Source organism: Piliocolobus tephrosceles, chromosome 7, assembly GCF_002776525.5.
Source record: "Piliocolobus tephrosceles isolate RC106 chromosome 7, ASM277652v3, whole genome shotgun sequence".
NCBI classification, from domain to species: Eukaryota; Metazoa; Chordata; class Mammalia; order Primates; family Cercopithecidae; genus Piliocolobus; species Piliocolobus tephrosceles.
The window spans coordinates 92,697,834-92,720,362 of NC_045440.1; positions in this window are offsets into that span (position 1 = coordinate 92,697,834).

A 22,529-nucleotide genomic window follows, 5' to 3' on the forward strand; every position below is an offset into this window, starting at 1 on the left:
CACATGGAAAGAGAGAAAGACACAGCCTGAGTTGTTCCAACCATCCAAGTCCAGGTACCAGACATGTGAGTGAAGAAGCTTTTTGGATGTCCAGCCAGTCAAGCCTCTAGATGACTCCAGCCCCAGTCACCATCTGACTGCAAATACATGGGGGGGGTTCCAAGTGAGTGGTGATGATCAGAAACTAGACAAACCACAGAATCATGAGAAATAATAATAAAATATTGCTGTAAACTAGTAAGTCTTAGGTGGTTTGTTATGCAGCAATAGGTATCAGAATTATCGTCTGGCATGAATAATTTAGAGGACTTTTGACATAATTAAGAGTCAAAAACTCTAGGCTGTGCTGTTGACTAACTTAGAGTTTCCTTATCTGTAAATTGAGATCCATTTCATCTTTCAGCATGTTTGTTGAGTGCCTATAGGACGCCAGGACAGTGCTTTGAAAAACCAGAAAGGCCAAACCTTCATGACTTATAGACTAGAGGAAGAGACAAACAATAAATAAGAAAATAGTGAAAGGAAACACTGCCCATGGTGATGAGCATCATAAAGGAAAAGTGTATGGGCTGGAAAATAACATGATTGAAAGAGGAAGCAACCTATTTTAGATAAATAGATTGGGAAGATGTCTTTAAGAAAGTGATCATAGGAAATGAGGCTGAGATCATAAGAAATGAGAAGAAATCAGATATGGAGAAATTAAGGGATAAGGGTTCCAGGTGGTAAAAGTGATCTGCACTTCACTAAGTTGTTATGACAATTAAAAAAGAAATGTAGACAAGCAGTAAGGATGTGTAATAAATAAATAATATTTTCTCCTCTGTAGTATTTCCAGTTCATTCCCTTAGTGAAGCGATTTAGTTTGCTTTAATTCTCCGCAAGATATGTGCTGACGATTCCCCAATTTGTACCTTGGTATGGTATGAATGTTTGCATCCACCCAAAATGCATATGTTGAAACTTGATCACCAATGTTGATGGCAACAGCAGGCCATCCAGAGTGGCTGCTGCCATCACATCAGCTGCAGCGGGAGGCGCAAGCAGTGGTGGCAGGAGCTGCTGTAGGACCAGCAGTGGTGGCAGTGGGATGCGCCACCCCCACCTTTGTGCAGCTGGGCAGGAGCTTCCCCTAGGCCCGGAGCCTCCACTGCCCTGGACCCTGGTCCCGCATCACTACACTGGCCCACTACTGCTGCAGGGAGGGCCTGGGGAGGAGGCAGACAGTCACTGGAGTCTGTCCCTGGGAGCCCCCTGGAGCTCACCACCCTGGGGGCAACCGCAATGTAGCCAGGCCAAGTTACCCGCCAGTGGGAGAGCAGCATGGTTGGGCATGATGGGGTGGGCCAAGGGGGTCCCAAGGTGGAGCTGGGCCTGGGGTGGTGCCAGACTTGAACACAGAGCAGGAAATGGGAGCAGTGCCTGCTTCAGGGACCAGACTAGCAGCATAGCCACCACACTTATGCCCCAAGGATGTTAGGTTCCTGCGCCTGAGGAGGAGGCTCATTGTGGAGCTGCCTGGGGCCATGTCCCCAGGGTCCACCCTACATCAAGGTGACCACTGAGTCTGATGTCCCCAAAGTCCAGGCCCAGGGCCCATGATCTGCTCCTGGAGGCAAACCCCTGGGCAGGGCCACAGGCCAGGCAATGGGGAGACCCAGGCTGCCCCTGAGTGCCAGGGCGATGGGAAGAACTTACAGCAATGTCACCCCTCCCCTGGATGCTGGCCCAGGCCCAGCAAGGACCTGTAGCTCCTGCCCTGGGCTGCAAGGAGGCTTGGCTGGGACTACATGCTCCACAGAGCCCTGGGAGCCAGGGACAAGTGTCCCTCCTGGGTTGGTGTGGCAGGAGCTCTTCGGACACAGCTACAATCTCCCTGCTGCATCTCTGCACTCTCAGGTGCCCAGGAATGTCTCCCTACCCCACTGCAAGCTCAAAGGTGCCTGCTCTGCTGCCTGGCTACTCCCTACTCTCAGTGCCTGCTCCAATCTCTGAGCAAGTTTAGAGCCGAGACTGGGCACTATCACAGTCCAGTTGGGAGTGAACATGCTTGGGGCAGTGCTGACATGCCAGCCTCCTGCCACCTCAGCCCCCTCTGGACTTCGGGCGCTGACCAGCATGGAAGGGAGGTTGGGGGTGGGGGGATGAGGACAGCCTGGCACTGGCTTGCAGGCCCCCCTTGAGATGAATAGTCTGGGCACCATGAATGATGGCAGGAGGCAGAGAGGCTCCTGGGAAGAAGGGGATGGGTCCCTGGTGAAGCCCCACCTGCAAACTGGGGATGCCTGAAGCCTGGGAGCCAGGTCTCCAGTCCCTTGGACCACAGGGGAAACTTAGGGTACTTTTCCCTGGACCTTCCAATGGCTGCCCACGGTACAATCAGCATGCACTTCCTTCTCTCTGAGGCCCATTAAAAAACCTGACTCAGCCAGAGTGGAAGAGAGGATGGAGAAATAACGGCGTGTTGAAGAGACAACCTGCCTGCAAGGAGGAGAAACCCACTCTAGGGCCTCTTCTCTGCTGAGAGCTGCAGACAATGGGATGACCAGGAAGGGTCATCTATGGGATGGTCTACCAATGGGATGGTAGAGAGGAACTACCCTCTCTGCTGGGAGCTGAACACTTCTTGGGACAACCTGCCTGTGGAAAAGAGCTACACTCTCTGCTGAAAGCTGAGCACTCATCAGGACATCCCAGCTGCTGAAAGGAGACACCTCCTGTGGGTCTCCTCTGAGCTATTCCATCACTCAGTAAAGCTCCTCTTCATCTTGCTCACCCTCCATTTGTCTGCATACCTCATTCTTCCTGATCACAGGACAAGAACTTGGGACACACCGAATGGTGAGGCTAAATGAGCTGTAACACAGAGCTGAGATGTGCCCTTTGCTTATAATATTACAGGTGAAGAGAAGGAGAGAAGAGTTGCAGCCCTTCGGGAAGCCCAGATCTGTGAGCTCCCCAAACCAGAGCTATGATTTCCTTTTTGGGGTCCTGCATTTCTTCACATCTCAAAGCTTCTGAGTGCCACCATATTCCCCGGTGCCAGCTGTGGAAGCAGCTTGCAGTGCACATGGTCCAGCCACAATCTCAGAGAGCCAGCACCCATGCCAGCACCTAAAGCTGCCCACCCTGCTGCAGCAGCCGGCATGTCTGACTGCACAGTGGCTGGCTGGACCCCACACTCACTCACATACCCCTCACCGCTCCATGCCTGACTTGCCCTTTACAGGCCCAGGATCCAGGCCGGTAGCATGAACTGAACACAGCTGCCAGGCTGAGTAAGTGGAATGAGCCCAGTTGGCCCAAGCAAAACTCAGGCAAATGCACCGCCAGCCACAGAGGTTTCCAGGCAGAAAAGCATCACCCCAAAGACCCCATAACAATGTGATAGTATTTGGAGGTAGGGCCTTTGGGAAGTTATTAAGTTATGAGGGCAGAGCCCTCATGGATAGGATTAAGAGCCTTAGAGAAGAGGTCCCAGAGAGCTTCCATGCCTCTTCCACCATGTGAGGACACAGCAAAAAGATGTCTATGAGTCAGAGAACGGGTTCTTACCAGACACAGAACCTACTGGTGCCTTGATCTTGAACTTCCCATAGTATAACTGTGAAAAATAAATGTCTATTGTTTACAAGCCACCCAGTCTAAGGTATGTTGTTTTAATGGACCAAACTAAAACATACCTCCGTCCTGAACTCCAGACTCAGGTATTCTGTTGCCTACTAGCATTTCCACTTGGATCTCTAACTGATGACTCAAACTTAACTTGCACCAAACTGGTCTTTTGATCTTTGCTCCAAAACTGTGCCACTCAAACTTTTCTTCATCTCAGTTAAGTCAACTCCATTCTTCTTTACTTAGAATCTTCCTGGATACTTCTTTATTTTCATATCCCATATATGACACATCAGTAAAGCTATTTATTCTACCTTTTGACAATATCCAGAATCCAACCATTTTTCACCACTGCAACCACCACTACTCTACTACTCTAAAGCAACACAATCTTTTGCTTGATTTATTGTAATAGCTCCTGACTTTGCTGCTTCCAGTCTTTCTCCCCTGTAATCTATTGTCAACCCAGTCATAGGAGCAAGCTTGTAGGTTCTAAATCCTCTGTTTTAGTTTTCCTAGGGCTGCCATTATAAAGTACCACAAATTGAGTGGCTTAAAACAACTGAAATTACTTGTCTCACAGTTCTAGAGCCTAGAAGTCTGAAATCAAGGTGTCAGCAGGGCTATGCTCTCTCTCAAGGTTCCAGGGGAGGATCCTTCCTTGCTTCTTCCCAGATTCCAGTGGCAATCCTGGAATTTCTTGGAATTCCTTAGCTTGCAGCTGCATCACTCCAATCTCTGCTCCCATCTTCACATGGTGTTCCCCTCTCTGTGTGTCTGTGTCCAAATTTCCCTCTTCTTATAAAAATAGCAGTCATAGGATTAGGGCCCAACCTAGTCCAGTATGACTTCATCTAAGCTTGATGACATCTTCAAAGACTCCATTTCCAAATAAGGTCACATTCATAGGTACTAGGTGTTAGGACTTGAACATGTCTTTTCAGAAGACACAATTCAACCCTCCACACCCCCCAACGCCTTCCTTACTCAAAGTTACTACAATGACCTCACATGTGTCTCCTCCATGTACTCTATGAATTCATCTCAGACTTCTCACAATCTTTCTCCATCATACTGGGCATGTTCTCTCCTGGGGACCCTTGTACCTGCTCTGCTCCTTCTGACTCATATCCCCTTTTTTGAGACAATTCTTCTGCATTCTTCATCTTCATCCTCTTTCAGATCTTCAGTCTCCTCAGCAATACCTCCCTGACCACCCTACTGAAAATTCCTCCACTACCTCCTCATCTGACACTCTGCATCCCTGTTCTTGGCAATATTTTTCTCTTAAGTACCACTGTTACCATCCTCATTTCACAGTAAGCTCAAGTATCTTGCTCAAGATCACAGAGCTAGAAAATGAAAAAGCCAACTCCCTGGAAGCTTACTCCAGAGCTTGTATTTCTTACTTAGTGTTTTTATAGAGTCTCTTAATTACTATTTTCCATAGCCAATTCATTACCCACTTGGCTAGGATGTAAAGGCCCATGCTTAGTGACAATTGACAGATATCCTATCAAGGATAAACTGTACTTGCCTCAGTTTTTAAATTTTTCTTTGTCATCATTCGTAGAAGTCTGGTTTTCAGTGAAAGATTCAAAATGGAAATTCTGAGCATGAGCGTGTAAACCAGTATTTTCATTTTCTTTGACCAGTGATCCAGGAGGCTGACTGAGCAATAAATCGAGGAAAATTTATGTTTTATTGAGTCCCCATCATGTCTAAACACTGGGGGGTCCTGGGGCCTACAGAACAGCACAGACCCATAGTTAAATCATTTGTTTCACCAAGCAATATTGTTTCTGCAAATCAATCAGAAATAATTATCAGTTGCACCATTTCTAAACAAAGTCTTGTTTATTGGTGTGATGTCACCCTGATATACTTGTTTATTTGTATGATGTGACATACACTCATACACATTTATTTATTTGCCTGATGCTGCACCCCCTCCAAAAAAAATGGTCACTCATGCCTGAAGAGATTTCTGGGAATTACCCAAAGCTACAGTAATATTCATAGTAACAGTTACCATTCATTGAGTACTGCCCATGCACTAGTGACTGTGAAAAGTGCTTTTGATGTACTGCTAATTTAATTTCCATAACAACACTGAGGCAGGTATTTTATCTCTGCTTTCCAGACGAAGAAATTAAGCATTTAGAAGATTCACTAACCTTGACCAATGTCAGTCTGCCAGAAAGTCAGGATGTTTTTTAAAAGTTCAAAAAGACTATAAAGGAGTACAACACAAAGATTGTCCAGTACACTTATTAATTTCCAGTGAAAAATATGCATGGAGCAGTCAAGAATACTTATGTTAGCTAGCTTCACGCACAGTTCTCTCTTGAAAAACATCTACACTGGCAACCATATCACTCTCAGACATGATGTTTGTGAACATCAGGACATTCTTCTCTTGGGCCTTCCTCAAAAGGCACCCAGAATCTTGTATTTTCTCTACTTAGTGTAAATTATAAATCATCACCTTTCCATTATTTTGCAATTCACCTCACATTCTTTCCACTACAATTACAAAGATGATGATTTTATTTCTATCAGTTAGAATACAGTTATATTTTCCAGGAGGACGCTGACCATCTTGATTGAATTTGGGAACACCTGGCCTCTAGATAAGCCACACATAATATACCCCTCACTCCCCAACAGCAGACTTACAAGCTTCTGTGGCCACAATTCACTGGTTCAGGTAGCTAATCTCATCATATCTGTATTGATTCTGATTATCTTCAATACAGAGTGTTTGGTTTATTATATCTGTGTCCAAAATATCTGAGTGTGCACATTTTTTTAAGAGACTGTGGGTCTCCTGTACTGACCTCATCTCATAACTAAGAATCACCATTTTTTGATATAGAAAAAATTAATTAAAATATGCTAACAAGTCTGAATTTTGTTGTGTACTGTTTTATAACAAATTTACAAACAGTTTTTCTTTTGCTAGAGGGAGATAAAATAAACCTCTTCGCAGACCTATGGCCTTTGAAACACATAGGTTACCAGGGCTTCCTCAATAAATGTGAGCTTCCCAGGATTAGAGCCTATCTAATTTATCACTATATTCTTCACACCTATCAAGAAGGTTGGCACTTAACAGTTCTCAATGCACGCTTAGAAACTGGATACAACTAACTCCAGACCCTGCCCAAATCAGCTCTGTGGAGTTTCTCCACATTCTTTACAACCACCAAGAGAGCAAGCACTGGCGGGCAGAGAGATGACACTAATGAGATATACTTATGGATTTTATTTTTAATCTCTAAAAAAAAAGAAAGAAAGGTATTATACAAAGCTGGACAGAATTTCTGTCTTAAAGTCAAGTGCCTAAGAGTATAAAGCCCTCCTATCTCAATAGTTTCATATCAATTATTTTCCTTGAAGTCAGTAGGGAAATTACCTAATTCTCATTTTATAGAAATAGAGAGTACCAAATTTAACCAAGTTGCTAGAAGTCACACAACTCATTGGTGGCATGACTGGGACCAAAAGCGAGGTCCCTGGCTATCGTTCCTTGTTTTATTCTATTAATAACATCCTGAGCAAGCAAATAAAGGGCTTGTAGAAGAGAGGCAATAAATGTGGTTGTAAACAGTCAGGGTCTGCGCATTTTTGGCCTAAAGCACTTTCCATTAGTTATGTGTGGCTGACTCACACTCTTAACTAACACTGGCTGACCAACTGAATGAGCCAACACAACTGCAACTTGTTCTTTTGACCTCTTACGGAACATTCATTTGAGGTAATCTCCAAACTGTTATCTGGGAATTTTTTTTTTACTTTAAACAAATCCTGCAAATCTCTTGCTATCTCCAGTAGAGGTCTGAGCTGTCAAGAAAGAGTACAAAATAAAATCCAGCTTTGATTGAGAACTTAGAATATGCCAGGCAAAGTCTAAGAATATTACACATATGACCTCATTGAACTTTCACAAGAACCCAGAGGTAGGTACTACTCTTGGTCTCACTTAACAGATAAGGAAAATAAGGCCAGAGAGAGCTAAGATTTGAACTCTGGGAATCTGGCTCCCAAACCTATACAGTAGTTCTCTTTTATCCATGGTTTTACTTTTTGGAGTTTCAGCTACCTGACACTAACTGCAGTCTGAAAACATCACATGGAAAAATTCCAGAAATAAACAATTTATAAGTTTTTTTATTTCTGAGTAGTGTGATGAAATTTGAGACTGTCCTGCTCCATCTCACCCAGGATGTTAATCTACCCTTTGTCCAGTGAACCTGCATTATAGATGCTACCACCCTGCCCTTAGTCATTTAGTAACCCTTTCAGTTTTTAGATCAACTGTCCTGGTGTCACAGTGCTTGTATTCAAGTAATGCTTATTTGACTTAATAATGTCCCCAAAGCACAACATTAGTGATACTGGCTGTTTGGATATGCCAAAAAAAAAAAAAAAAAAAAAAAAAAGAAGCCATAAATTGCTTTCTTTAAGCAAGAAGAAAAAAGTTCTCAACAAGAAAGGAAAAGAAGTTGCCTGCTTAAGTTGCTAAAATCTATGGTAAGGATGAATCTTCTGTCTGTGAAGTTCTGAAGGAAAAAATCATGCATAATTTATACAGGCTTCAGTACTATCTTCAGTTTCAGGCCTCCACTGGGGGGTCCTGGGACATATCCCCCACGGATAAGGGTAGGGGGGGCTACTGTATTCCTTTTATTTTTTATTTATTTTATTATGTTTTTATTTATTTTATTATGTATTTATTTATTTATTTTGAGAGAGAGTCTAGCTCTGTCGCCAAGGCTGGAGTGCAGTGGCGCGATCTCAGCTCAGTGCGACCTCCGCCTCCCGGATTTAAGCAATTCTCCTGCCTCAGCCTCCTGAGTAGCTGGGATGACAGACGCCAGCCACGACACCCAGCTGATTTTTGTATTTTTAGTAGAGATGGGTTTCACTGTTTTGGCCAAGCTGGCCTCGAACTCCTGAACTTGTGATCCGCCTGGCCTCCCAAAGTGCTGGAGTTACAAGTGTGAGCCACCTCGCCTGGTTTACTGTATTCTTGAATGTTACAGTAACATGCCTTTATATTCCTAGCAGTTAGCCTATTACTCAACTAAATCTTCTATTCTTATTTTTTGCATTTGCTTCTCCCCTGGAGAAAAACATATGAGTCCTTTGAGAGCATTCATCCATTCATAGGCTCACTCTTTTAATAAATTCTTCATTTATTTGTTCAGTAAACATTTCTGAGAAGTGGCATACTCTTGGGTAGATTCTGGGGATATAAGGACTGAACATTGCCCTTTCTTTTAAAAAGCATGTAATCTGGCAGATAAGGTGGACAAATAACACTGATACATGGTGATATTATGCTGTGGTACTAAGGAAGCACCCAGGAGAAATATTAACCCCAGGGTAAGGTAAGAGGATAAATTGGGATTCAGGATGGGGAAGCATCTAGCTGTCTTAGAGGAAATACCATCGATTTTACAGATGAAGAACATTGATAATGGCACTTCAAACACAGGTGAAAAAGTATGAAAAACATTACCGTTAGAAAACTGCAATAATTCTGTAGAATTATAGGTCAGAAAAGGCAAGCAGGTAACAGGTCACAAAAGACCTTGATAATCATATTAAGGGGCAAGCATGTTCTTACACTATTTGTGGCAGAAAGTCAATGGAGGGATGAAAGAGACAAGCAACATAATAGATTAGAATTTTTTTTTAATGACTCTATCTCAGTAAGAAGAATAGACTAGAAGAGGGTAAAAATAGAGGAAGGGTATCGAGGTAGGACATGTTTGCAGCAATCCAAACATGAAATAATAATGATGGAATGTCCTAAAGCAATGGCAGTAAGAATGGTGACAGGGAAGTAGATTCTGGACATATTAGAGAGAAAAAGTCAACAAGTCTCAGAGAATGGTTAGATGTGCTATACAAGGGACTTATACACTGGTTTGGCAGTGTATCTTTCATTGACATGGGACAGGGGCACAGGAGAACATATGAGTCAAAGGAGAAAGATGAAAACCTCTAATTTTGCATATTGTTAGGTTTTGGGTTCCAAAGAAGAATGCTATGAGCTAGTGACTTCCCCAGCAGAGCTGGCAGCTCTAAAATTTCAAAAGAAATGAGGGCCAGGCATGGTGGCTCATACCTGTAATCTGAGCAATTTAGCAGGCCAAGGCAGGAGGATCACTTGAGCCCAGAAGTTCAAGATCAGCCTGAGCCACATAGTGAGACCCTATCTTTTTATTATAGCAAATAAAAACATAAAATAATAGAGACAGATGAGTAGGTAAACTGAGCCATTATTGAGGGTTTACAGGGCAACTAAGAGGAAAAGATAGAAGGCCTTGTGCTGGAGAGTGAAGCTGGCAGCAAACCAGGAGAAATGAGAAGGCATGAGAAACTGACAGTCTTTGAGAGACAAACGTGTACTTGGGAGTGAAGAACTGAGAAATCTTGGAGGAAAGAGGCTTTGTTTAAAGATGGGTGCTTTGTGGTTTAAGATTTTCATAGCTGTAGAATTGATGGCGGCTTTCCTAGCAGAGAAAGTTTATAACATTACCAAATATACCTCTTTTGATTCATTCTCTCGAAGTTGACAAAAGGCTAAGTGTTTTTTAAGAAAAGTACATGAAATCCATGTGGTTATCTTTGTTTTCCACAAGGATATCCTAAAGGCATCTGTGATCAATTGACATGTGCAATTTTTGTTACTTCCAGTTATTTGATACAGAACTATTTAGTAATAACCTTCTCTAGAAGGACTGAGAAGATAAGATTCATCTAGGAAATATGTTAATCAATAATGTAATTTGTTCCTTCACTTACCATATGGAAAGTATAGTATGTATTTTCCCAAATGTATTAGAGATTTTTATCCATTTCATTTCTCTTTTTTTGAAGGGTTGTCTGACACATACTTTAAAGACATCATTCCTCAGCTGGGTTTTAGTCTGTTGAAAGTTGGATTCTCATATCCCTGAAGACAAATCATGTGCAAGACATGTTCATCTCCTGAGACTGCTCTGTGGAGACTTGGAATGTGAGAGTTTTGCCAAACAGTTGCTAAAAGGCAAACAGTTGAGATACCCCAACATTTTTAATACAATGCAATTTTCTTTGAGACACCAGATTTGGATTAATATCAACTCATTGAAAACTTATATATTAATTGCAGTTTCCTTTGAGAAAAAGTTCAGGGAAAAGACTGCTTATAAAAACGAAGATAAATTATGAAATCAGTGAACATGCTGTACCATAGGAAATATGAAAACAGTTCTCAGCTACATTGTACTTAGAAATGTTTTGTAAAATTATTAGAGTCATATCTTTGAAGTAGGTAACCATTTCAACCAACAAAAAACCAATACCATTTACTATTGAAAAGAGAAAACACATGTGATCTAACTTAAATTTTTTCAGTGTCTATAGTTTAGTCTACCTCATTTAAATTTACTACTCAAACATGTTACAAACTATAAACTACTAAGACAGTAAAAGCTTTAACAGTAAATTTTAATGAAATAATTATTAAGAAATGTTTTATTATTGCAAAGAGGCTACACCAGACATGGAGAATGTGTACTAAATTTACAAAACATTCTTCCCTCAGTTTCCTCGTCTATAAAATGATCCTATACAAGTATATGCCATGAGAATTAAATGTGATAATACGTATGAGACATCCTGTGTAAAGGTCCTAAGTTGTAGCACCCAAAACAAGTTGGGTCCTACAGGACTAACAATTATTATGATTACCCTCTTATTGCCAACACATTTAGCATGGCTATTTGAGACCACGTATAACACAGTAGAGGCCCCTTCACTAATCCTGGGGAGGCATTATACCATACTTTTTATACGGTACAGTCCCTTATGTACCAGATATAAGACTGGATTGGTAAGATTTAAAATGTTTTAAAAATTGGAATGGAAAGAGAATTTTTAAAGCTCCATTAGCAACTTTTCATGACTGGGAACTTTTTGAAACTGTATCTTTGTTATCTTAGTAGATAAAATTTCCCTATCAATATATTTTTGGCAGACTAGCACATATGCTGTGAGATTTTTCCATTGTGGGACTTGCCCTCTTATTCCTTTTTTGAGGAAGATCACCAAGAAGCTAAAAGTACTCCTAACTGGGTTGACGGAGTAACATAGGAGACAGAATTTGGAAATAGTCACCTAGGTGTTTATTTCATTTAAATTTCACTATAAGCTCTTTACACTCTCATACAATTTGAATGTAGGAATTTTGATAGTAAGATGTGATTTGGACAAGTAGAAATGGAATGAGGTCATATTCTACTATATAGTTTTCCTTGGTATAATTTGGTGAACAGTGGATACAATAATAAAAGTCCCAATCCTGATTGGCATCTAGAAAGGCTGTTTTTCTCAGGAAAGAAATGACAGAGTTTTGCAGAATCTTTGTTTTTCTGGTACTAGAATTTCATTAGGTTGATTATTTCTGGTGGGTCTTGATCATTGACTCTTCATTTCCATTGTGAACTCTATAGATGTGGCCCCCACCCCTACTCTGGAGGCGCCCAAAGTAGAGACAATCACTTTTCTTTGAAGAAAATCCTGTGATATCAGCAAGTTATGAATCTACTGGCTTGTTAAATATATTTTCCAAATTTCATGTCAGTTTCTTTTTTGGGGCAGCAAATTGTAAGTTTTGGCCAATATCCTGCACAGGAAGAAGGTGGGCTCTTCCATGGCTGATGATTGTTACACAATGTATCATCTTTTGAGAAACTCAGAGATGCAGCAGATTTGCAACTCTCATTGATAGCTATTCAACTTTTGACTTTATGGACAGAAACTAACTATGTATGAATTCCCTCTAGAGTCATTGTTATTCATGTATATACTAGATATCAAATTTTAAGTACGTAAAATGGTGGTGAGTTTTTTACCACTTTCTCTTTGTCTTGGATATTAATGATATAAAGGCAATACTTAAAAAGCAGGAACAATGGCTCTTCTGCTACCAAATATAGACAGCTAAACGGTCTTCTCTATTTCTTTGCTTTCAGGTGGATAATCAAGTGATTTGTTTGCATTATCTGTGAACTCCCTGCTCATCAGGTTTGAACTGATCAACTAGACAGCATCTCTTTCATTGCTCCTGGGGTTACATGCTGGCTCAAAGGCAATGACCCTCCCAAGTAGCTAAGAATAAATAAAGCCAAAAATAGTAACTGAGTTTCCATGTAATTTTCATTAAAAAGAGTGAGTTGAAAATCAAAATTTTAAAGCCAAAATAATCATTTTTGACAAGTGTCCTCTAATATTTAATTGGCAGGTGTCTGTCAGTTCTTCACATGAAATCAAATTGTTCTATTGTCTAGGGTTATATTTTTCTCACTAATCTATATCTGATTTTTATGAAAGAGCTAAATTGGTTTAAATTAGTTAACCTGCATATATCCTTATGGAAACTATTTTACACTACCACAGACAGTTGTCAATACTTCGTTTGAAAATCCTCCAAAATAAATTGGTGTGGTTGTGCCGTATAGAAATGAACTTTGGGATCTCAGCCCCAATGGACATAAACGTTCAAGAGGAACTAGATCTTCCTCTGAGTAAAACTTTGTGCTACCTGTAGACAGTACTTCAGACCACCTTAATATTGATATCAGTGAAGTGGCACTAATCTTTATTTTAGTTAACTACTTTCTTCTTCCTTTGACCCATTTATCTACTTATTGTATCCAGTTGTGAATTATGTTTCTTTAAGCCATGACCTCGAGTATTTATTTATTTATTTATTATTTAAAACAGAATCTTGCTCTGTTGCCCAGGCTGTAGTGCAGTGGCATGATCTTGGCTCACTGCAACCTCCACCTCCCAGGTTCAAGTGATTCTCCTGCCTCAGCTCCCGAATAGCTGGGACTATAGGCGTGTGCCACCATATCCGGTTAATTCTTGTATTCTTAGTAGAGACAGGGTTTTGCCATGTTGACCAGGCTGGTCTCTAAATCCTGACCTCAGGTGATCCACCTATCTTAGCTTCCCAAAGTGCTGGGATTACAGACATAGGTCCCTGCACCTGGCCAACCTTAAACACTTTATGTTCCAAAGTGGGGTATAAATTAACAGTAGGAAGAATAATAACAGCTACTATTAACAATAAATTTTTACTTTCGACTTTTCTAGCTGGAAGAGGCCTGTAGAGACTGCCTAGTTTTTTAATCTTAACAGCTCAGGTTCAGAATAGTTAAGCAACTTAAGTCTGTAGCAGTCTCTGGTGAAAATCAATAATTTCTCATTCTCCACTTAATATTCTTTCCACTATTCCATGATGTGTCTCAGGTCAGGTGCCTCTGATTTTTCAGAGCAATAGTTTTTGTTCTCATCCTTTGACCAGAAGAAACATCTGGAATCCATCTATCCTCTGCCAGAATATCACCAGAAACTATGAAAGTAGGGATTTCCTTTCTCTAACACTGACCCTTTCACAAACCTGAAAATTTTCTGAACAAAAATTCCTGTTTGATAATCTACATAAACATTAAAGCTTCAACGTTGATTTTCAAGAGTTAGTAACAGTTAAAATATCTTATAATGTAGTAAAATCCTCACACCCCAAACACAGGGCTTGTAGTTGCATTTACATAGATATTCAGAATCTGAGAATTGTTGTAAGTATTAGTAGCTGGCAAGAAAAAATAGAAGGAATCCAAAATTAAAGTGATTACATCCATCCAAGAGGTTATTATCAAAAGGAAACTCCTCTCATTCTCATTCCACTTCCAAAGTGGAAAACAGCCAAGAAGCATTTTCCCCCCACCTCTTATCAAAGATTGCGTCCCTAATTTCAAAAGTCTAATGGTGCTAGCCTCTTTCTGGATCCATCTGTGCTATGTCTGGACTCTCTCTGCCACAGAAACTCAGGTCTGGTTTTATTCAATTGTACTTTGCTCTGTACTTTCTTTTTATGTACTCTTTAAATGGTTATTTTGACTATAGTTCTCATCAAACAAAAGATGTCTATCTTTTATCATTTGAAGATATTGAAGGAATGTTTCTTCTCTCACCGCCTCTCAAAGCATTTACACCATTATATAATGAGAAGAGAAATTCCAGAGACCAGTTACAATAAACATGTGCAGACTAAAGATATGTATATGTATTTTATATTTGATATATTTAGTTCAATATCTGAAGAGGCCTGAGTAAATTTATGATATTCTATTGCAAGCTGTGTGATTTTTATAGACTCCAAGGAAAACATATTCTAACTTTTGCTCCCTCAGATAAAATGTATATTGAATAAAAGACAGCTTGTCTTCTAAATGTACCTACTCATGTTGGAAGTCTAAGCATTTCACGGTATTTTGAAGTGTACTTTGATATTTGAAAATGCATTGGTTTGCATAGATCTCTTTTGTCACAATGTCAAACATAAGTAGAAATATTGTCCACAGTATTATTATCAGTTCTAAAGTATAATGATGACATAATTTGAAATGCAGCCAGCCACAACCTATAGTCTAGAATGGTAAAAATGACAATCATACCATCAACATGTGATCTGGTGCCCACATGAACTCCTCCTAGGACAGAAGTGGAGATGGCAATGCCAAAGGCACAGAAGGGATGTAGCAAAAGACCACAGGGATATAGTGTTTGCTGGGTCCATTGATTTGACGTCTTGTGCATATTGAAAGAAGGTTAAGGTAGCTGTCATTCGTTAACTTGTGTGGGTTTGAACCCTAGCTCCAGGAGTATAAAAATGGTGTTCACTTGTGCAAATTATTTAACCTCTCTATGTCTCCATAGCCTCTTCTGTAAAGTAGAAAAACAGTAGTCACCTTACAGAATTAATGAGGTTTAATAAGAATGAATATCAAGTTCTTATCAGAGACATCTGTAGAGAGCAATAGTTAATAATGCAGTCTCCAGCCCAAGAATGGCTAAGTTTTAAACTTGACCCTGACACTATCTGTGAAATTTTCTTCACTTCTTTTAGCCTCAGTTTTCTCTTTAGAAATACGGAGATGGTAAATAATAGTAGCATTGTTGTGTAGATAACACTAGTTAATTCATGTGATTTAGAAAAGTGCCTAATGCATGACAAATGCTCAAAAATATTAGTTGTTATTAGATTTCCTTAAAATGTTACTTGGAAAACACCCACTGTGGAAATAGGGTTTACTTTCCATTGTTTGTTTAGTTTGCTCCCATAACAAATAGAAGGAGAAACATTCTCCTTCTTTTTCTCTTCCTATCAGTGTGCCTCTTGTCTAAACCCATTTTCTCTGCTCTCAGAAGAAAGGAGGTAGACTTGCTTTGGTGGTGGTGGTAAGGGGAGAGGTGCACATTAGCCTTGCATCCTGACTCATCCTGACCCATCTGTCTAGCAATATCTCCAAAATGCAGTGTGCATTGCCATGAAAGCTGGGAAACCAGACATTTGCAGGCACATGCATTTCCCTGAGTGGTGTTACGAAGGACTTTCCTTTACCTGGACTGCATTTAAGAGGTCTTAGATTTCATCTTTTTCATGGTATCAACAAGTATGGCCTCCAATGCCAGGGTGCAGTTGTCTGTGGCTCAGCACTTGACAAAGGTGATTTTACTGGATGATGAATCTTACTGAATGTTACAACTAACAACGCTATTGTGTGTAAGTAGATGGGGTTTGAGGTACAGCCAGGTGTACCAATCCTGAGAAAAGACAATGCTGCTTTGCATTATCAGTTTAATAAAGCATGTGCTGTCAGTAATATTTATTTCTTTTAAAAATACATATGGTTGCTGATACCGTTTTTTGAATTGTGGCATATTGAGTCCTTGAACTCACAGATTCAGTTATATCAACATAAGCATCTTGCACAAATGTTAGCCTTGCCCACTCACCACCCTAGTGGAAAAGGCAACTGAAAAAGCAGGTCTGGTTGCCTGAAACGTCTGCCTGTCTATTTGTAAGAAGGAATTGAAGTGGGTTGAATAAGAAGAGAGACAGGTGGGTGGAAAGTGATATGAAACTGGGTTTAGCTAGAAAGCAATTTCCTAAAGAACTTTTACTCTCACTGGTGTTCATTGTCCATAAAACTTGACCTTATTTCCAGAGCAAAAGAATTAATGATCATGTGAAACAGGATGCTGTCAATTTTTCCTAAGTTTCTCAGCAGCAAAACTTGTTCTTCATTCAACTCTAACTGCTATTTGGTCAAGGTAAGACAACTTTCTATGTATCTAATTTACTGCATGCTATTCATGCTAAGAATGCAGTCTAGGACTCTGTATATTAACTGAACAATCAGATGGTAAAAGAATCACTTTGGCCATTTGCTGTATGAAGTTCAGGAACATTTTTTTGATAAAATAAGTAATTCCATATGCATGTGAATTGTTAGCATTTGATTCCTGTTTCTCTTGTAATGTCCTTGGTCTTTTGTCTTTTGAATCAATTAGGTCAGTCTCAAGGGGATTAAAAAAAGAAAAAGAAAGAAAGAAAAACAGACCATAGTTTAAGCCAGAACATTCTAATACTGTCCACTCAACATATGGTGTTTATAGATCTTGAAAACAGAATGAGGAGGAATGCTTCAGATTAGAAGGACTCACTACATCAGGGATGGTTTTAATTTGTTCATGTTTTAAGTCTTTGGTCCTGGAGTAGTTCTTATTACAGTCAATAAAATAGTTTGTGAAATGAGGGTAAAATATCATAATTATGTTCCTTAAATAAGATTTGTACGTCCCCTGTGGCATGCAAATATGCCACTTTGTACTATTTTTGTTTTGGGGGTTTTTTTTTAAGAAAATATTAGAAGAAGGTCAGATTTGCTAAGGATAGAGGACTTACCTGATAATTCTGCACCTCTTCTAAGACACCATGTGAGAAGTTGCTGCATGGAGGTAGAGCTACCTTAAAAGTCTTTGCCCTGAGCCAGGGCAGTATGGCTGGCCTTTGACTCCACAGGAAAGTCCGCCCTCTCTCCAAACCTTCTTGGTCCAGACAGCCCAGCACAGATGGCATGAGTGTTTCTGCCGAGCCAGCCGGCAAGAACAGGCAGGCAGACATCTGCAGGTGAAGGCCAGGAGGGAATCACGGCTGGAAGGTCACTGAAAGTCGATGCACAGAAAGGCTGTTTCCCCGGCAGCAGAAATTACCCCGTAAGACCTCTGCAGGTCCACATAGGCAGTAGGCCAAGAGCGACGGACGCCGCATACTTACGCAGTCCTTAGAAGGGGATCCCGCACCTGGTGTCTATTAAAATCCAAAACACCTGAGTCACATCTGACTCTAAGATTATAACAAGCTTCCACCTAAGGTTCTGAGCGCCATACTGCCCTAGGAATGGGTCTGTTAGCACATTAAAATCACATGGAACGTGTTTTAAAAACCCAAAGCCGAAGCTATACTCCAGAACAATTAAGTCATCAACTCCGGGGGTGGATAACAGCATTATCTACCTCTAAACGGTTTCTGCAGAGGACAAGACTCAAACAGAAAGGAACACTCCTCAAAGCACAAAGCTAGGGTGTTTTCTGATATGCTGTATTAAGGGAGGCAGAGGCTGAGCTCTGGACACCCAAAATTAAAACTTGAGCCAATGGCTATAGAGAAGTCATTTTCTCTTAAGAAATTGTATGTTAAGGAATAGAGAACTTTAGTTTCCTCATATGTAAAATAAGATAATTGGATAAATTGATCTCCAAGGTTCTCCCATTTCCATTTCCATAATCAAATGCTGGTGTAAAATTTCACACAGACTATTCTTTTCCTTTCTCGCAAAAATGTTAATTGATTTTTCTGATGATTAAAAAATGAGACTATCAGAATTTTATGTTTTAAAGCACCTCCCCCAACCATCATTCTCAGCAAACTAACAAGAAAAGAAAACCAAACACCATATGTTCTCGCTCATAAGTGGGTGTTGAACAATGAGAACACATGGACACAGGGAGGGGAACATCACACACTGGGGTCTGTTGGGGGGAGGGGGGCTAGGAGAGGCGGAGCATTAGGACAAATACCTAACGTAGATGACAGGTTGATGGGTGCAGCAAACCACCATGGCACGTGTATACCTATGTAAGAAACCTGTACGTTCTGCACATATATTCAAGAACCTAAAGGAAATAATTTAAATAGTCAAAATATAAAAAAAAATAGGGCCTTCCCCACATTTCCAAATATCACATAATAGTTAGTAAATGAAACATTTTCAAAAGTTAAAAAGTGATAGCCTTGTTTTCACCACTTCTGTTCAAAATTGTATGCAAGGTCCTAACCAGTGCAACAAGAGAAGAAAAAAAAATTAAAGAATACAGTTAAAGAGAAAAAAAATAAAACTCCTTATATTCACAAATGACATGATTGTCTACATTTAAAAAATCCAAAAATATACAAAAAAGACAACTGTATTTAATAACTGAGTTTTGCAAGGTCTTGGGATATAAGAACAATATACAAATATCAATTATATTTTTGCATAAAAGCAAGGAAAAAAATCACAAATTTTTTAAAGTCTAATTTAAAATTACATCAAAAACACCAACTACTTACATGTAAATTTAACAAAATCTGCACAAGATTTGTATGTTAAAACTACAAAATATTGATGAGAAAAATTAAAAATATTTGATGTTCATGGATTACAAGGCTCAAAGTTGTCAAAATGTAAATTGTCCCCAAATTGATCTATAGATTCAATGCAATTTCAATATCCAAGCAGGCTTTTGTAAAACTGAAAGGCAGATCCTAACATTTATATGAAAAAGCAAAAGACATAGACTAACCAAAACAATTTTGGGAAAACAACAACAAAGTTGACTGATTCATAGTACAGGATTTAAAGACTTACTATAAATATAGAAATCAGGACAGTATAGTATGAGACTTTCAGAATTAGATGAGGGCAGGAGGATATGGATTGAAGGAGGCACCTGAGCCATACCACACATGGCCCATACAGTGGGAAGGGACCCCATCCGTGCACTGGTCCCATTTTTGTAAATAAAATTTTATTAAAATACAAATTATTTTTTCCTATAAGTATGACTTATGCAACAATCATTACATACTTACACTACAAAAATGTTTTATGGCTTATCTGAAATTCAGATTTAACTGGGTGTCCTGTATTTTATCTGGCAAACTTATGAGTAACCTCAAAAACTAAAATATTTACTATTTGGATCTTTTATAGAAAAAGTTTTTCCAACTCCTGGTTGGAAAGGAAGAAAACTGTCTCTAAAAATTACATTATCAATATTTCCAATCATTTTAAATTGTGCTGTCATTAAAAGAAGTCATAAAATAAAGCATAAATATATTTGTCTTCTTTCGGCTGCACAGATTGAAATATTACACATAAAATTTTAACAATATGGCTAAATATTTTCACCAGTTTTAAAACTTTCAACTAACCATTCTGAATGTGAGGATGTACTATAATCTAGGGCAGCAGATCATAAACCTTCACATCAGATCAATCTAGGATGCTTTTTTAAAGAAAAGTACATATTCTTAGACCTCCATTCAGAGATTCAGATTTTTAAGTGCCTGAAATAAAAACTAGGAATCTGTATTTTTTTAGAAGTCCGTTGAGATGATCCTGATGTAAAGACCAGAGACCTGGTGAGTTCCAGCAGTAGTCTGAAAACTTTAACCCGCATTGGGATAAGCTGGAAGTCTTGTTTAAACAGACTGCTGAGCCCCCAACTCCAGATGTTCTGATTTAGTAAGTATACAGTGGGGCATAAGACTGTCTAACAATTTTCCATGTGATGCTGGTACTGCTGGTCTGGGGACCTCTATTTTGAGAAAGAATGTGCTGCAGAATTTTATGTACCTAATTTGCGACTCTCTTAAATTCAAATCTACATTATTAACAAAAATTCAATATTATATAATATCATGGAATTTTATTCCTACAAAATGGACTGTATTGTTTATTTCATCTACAAAAGAAATATTAAGTTTTTATATTTGTTCTTCAAACTGTTTTGCTATAATCTAGAATGTCTCTAATTTCATTTAAAAAAGTCATAAGAATGTAATGCCTGTAAGTCTTAAGCAGACAAATCTTAAATGTGGAATTGGAAGATTATTGTAAAAATTAAGCTATTTACTAATAAACAAGCTTAGTAAAGTTTCAGGATACAAAATCTATATGTAAAATTCAACTGTGGCTGGGCACGGTGGCTCACACCTTTAATCCCAGCATTCTGTGAGGCCACGGTGGGCAGATCATCTGAGGTCAGGAGTTCAAGAACAGGCTGACCAATATGGTGAAACCTCATCTCTAACAAAAATACAAAAATTGGCCAGGCATGATGGCTCATGCCTGTAGTCCCAGCTACTTGGGAGGCTGAGGAAGGAGAATTGCTTATCCCAGGAGACAGAGGTTACAGTGAGCTGAGATTGCACCACTGCATTCCAGCCTGGGTGACAGAGAAAAATGCCATCAAACAAACAAACAAACAAAAACAGCCAATTGTATTTCTCTAAAGTAAAAATGAACAAAACAAAAATGAAACTAGGAAAACAATTCTATTTTTTAAATAGCAAAAGTAATAAAATGCTTGACAATAAATTTAACCAAAGAAATGTAAGAGTTACACACTGAAAACTATAAACATTGTTGAAAGATATTAAAGAAGAGTTAACAAAGTTGAAAGACATCCCATGTTCATGGATTGTAATGCTTAGCATTATTAAGATGTCAATACTCTACAAATTGATCTACAGATTCAACATGATTCCTATTAAAATCTTAGTTTACTGTTTTGGAGAAATTTGCAAGTTAATCTTAAACTCATATGGAAATGCTAGAGAAAAAGAATAACCAAAAAGTCTTGAAAGGGAGGAACAATGTTAGAGGATTCACATTTTCTAATTTTGGAACTTACTTGAAAGCTAGAATAATCAAAACAGTGTGATACTAGCAATAGACTAGACATATGTAACAATGGAATTGAATTATGAGTGCTGAAATAAACCCTCACATTTTTAGTCAATTGACTTTTGACAAGGGTGACAAAACAAATTATCTTTTCAACAAATGGTTCTGGGATTACTGGACATTCACACACAAAAAGAAGAAAGTTAGAACTCTCTGTCACACCATATACCAAAATTAACTCAAAATGAATCAAATAACTAAATTAAGAGATTAAAATTATTTTAAAATTATAATTTTTATTAAAGATTATTTACAATGTATACTTTTTAATAAAAATATTAGAAAACTTGGGTTTAAATCTCCGTAATTTTGAATCAGAAAACTGCTTCTTAAATAGGGCACAGGCTGGGTGTGGTGGCTTATACCTATAATCCCAGCACTTTGGGAGGCCAAGGTGGGTGGATCACAATGTCAGGAGATCAAGACTGTCCTGGCTAACACGGGGAAACTCTGTCTTTACTAAAAATACAAAAAATCAGCCAGGTGTGGTGGCACATGTCTGTAGTCCTAGCTGCTCGGAAGACTGAGGCAGGAGAATTGCTTGAACCCAGGAGGCAGAGGTTGCAGTGAGCTGAGCTCACGCCACTGCACTCCAGCCTGGGTGACGGAGAGAGACTCCATCAAAAACAACAACAACAACAACAAAAAACCAAAATGGCACCCAAAGCACAAACAACAAAAGAAAAATTTGATAAACTGAGAATAATCAAAATTAAAAACTTTTGTGCTCCAAAGGACACTACAAAAAGTGAAAAGGCAACCCACAGGAGAAAATTTTTGTAAGTCATATACTTGATAAAGGACTAATGTCTAGAATATATAAATGACTATTAAAACTCAGTAGTAAAAAGACAAATAGTCCAGTTGAAAATGGGCAAAAGATCTCAATAGACAGTTCTCTAAAGGAGATATACAGCTGTTCCATAAGCACATGAAAAGGTACTCAAGGTACTTGGGAGGTTGAGGCAGAAGAATCACTTGAGGCCAGGA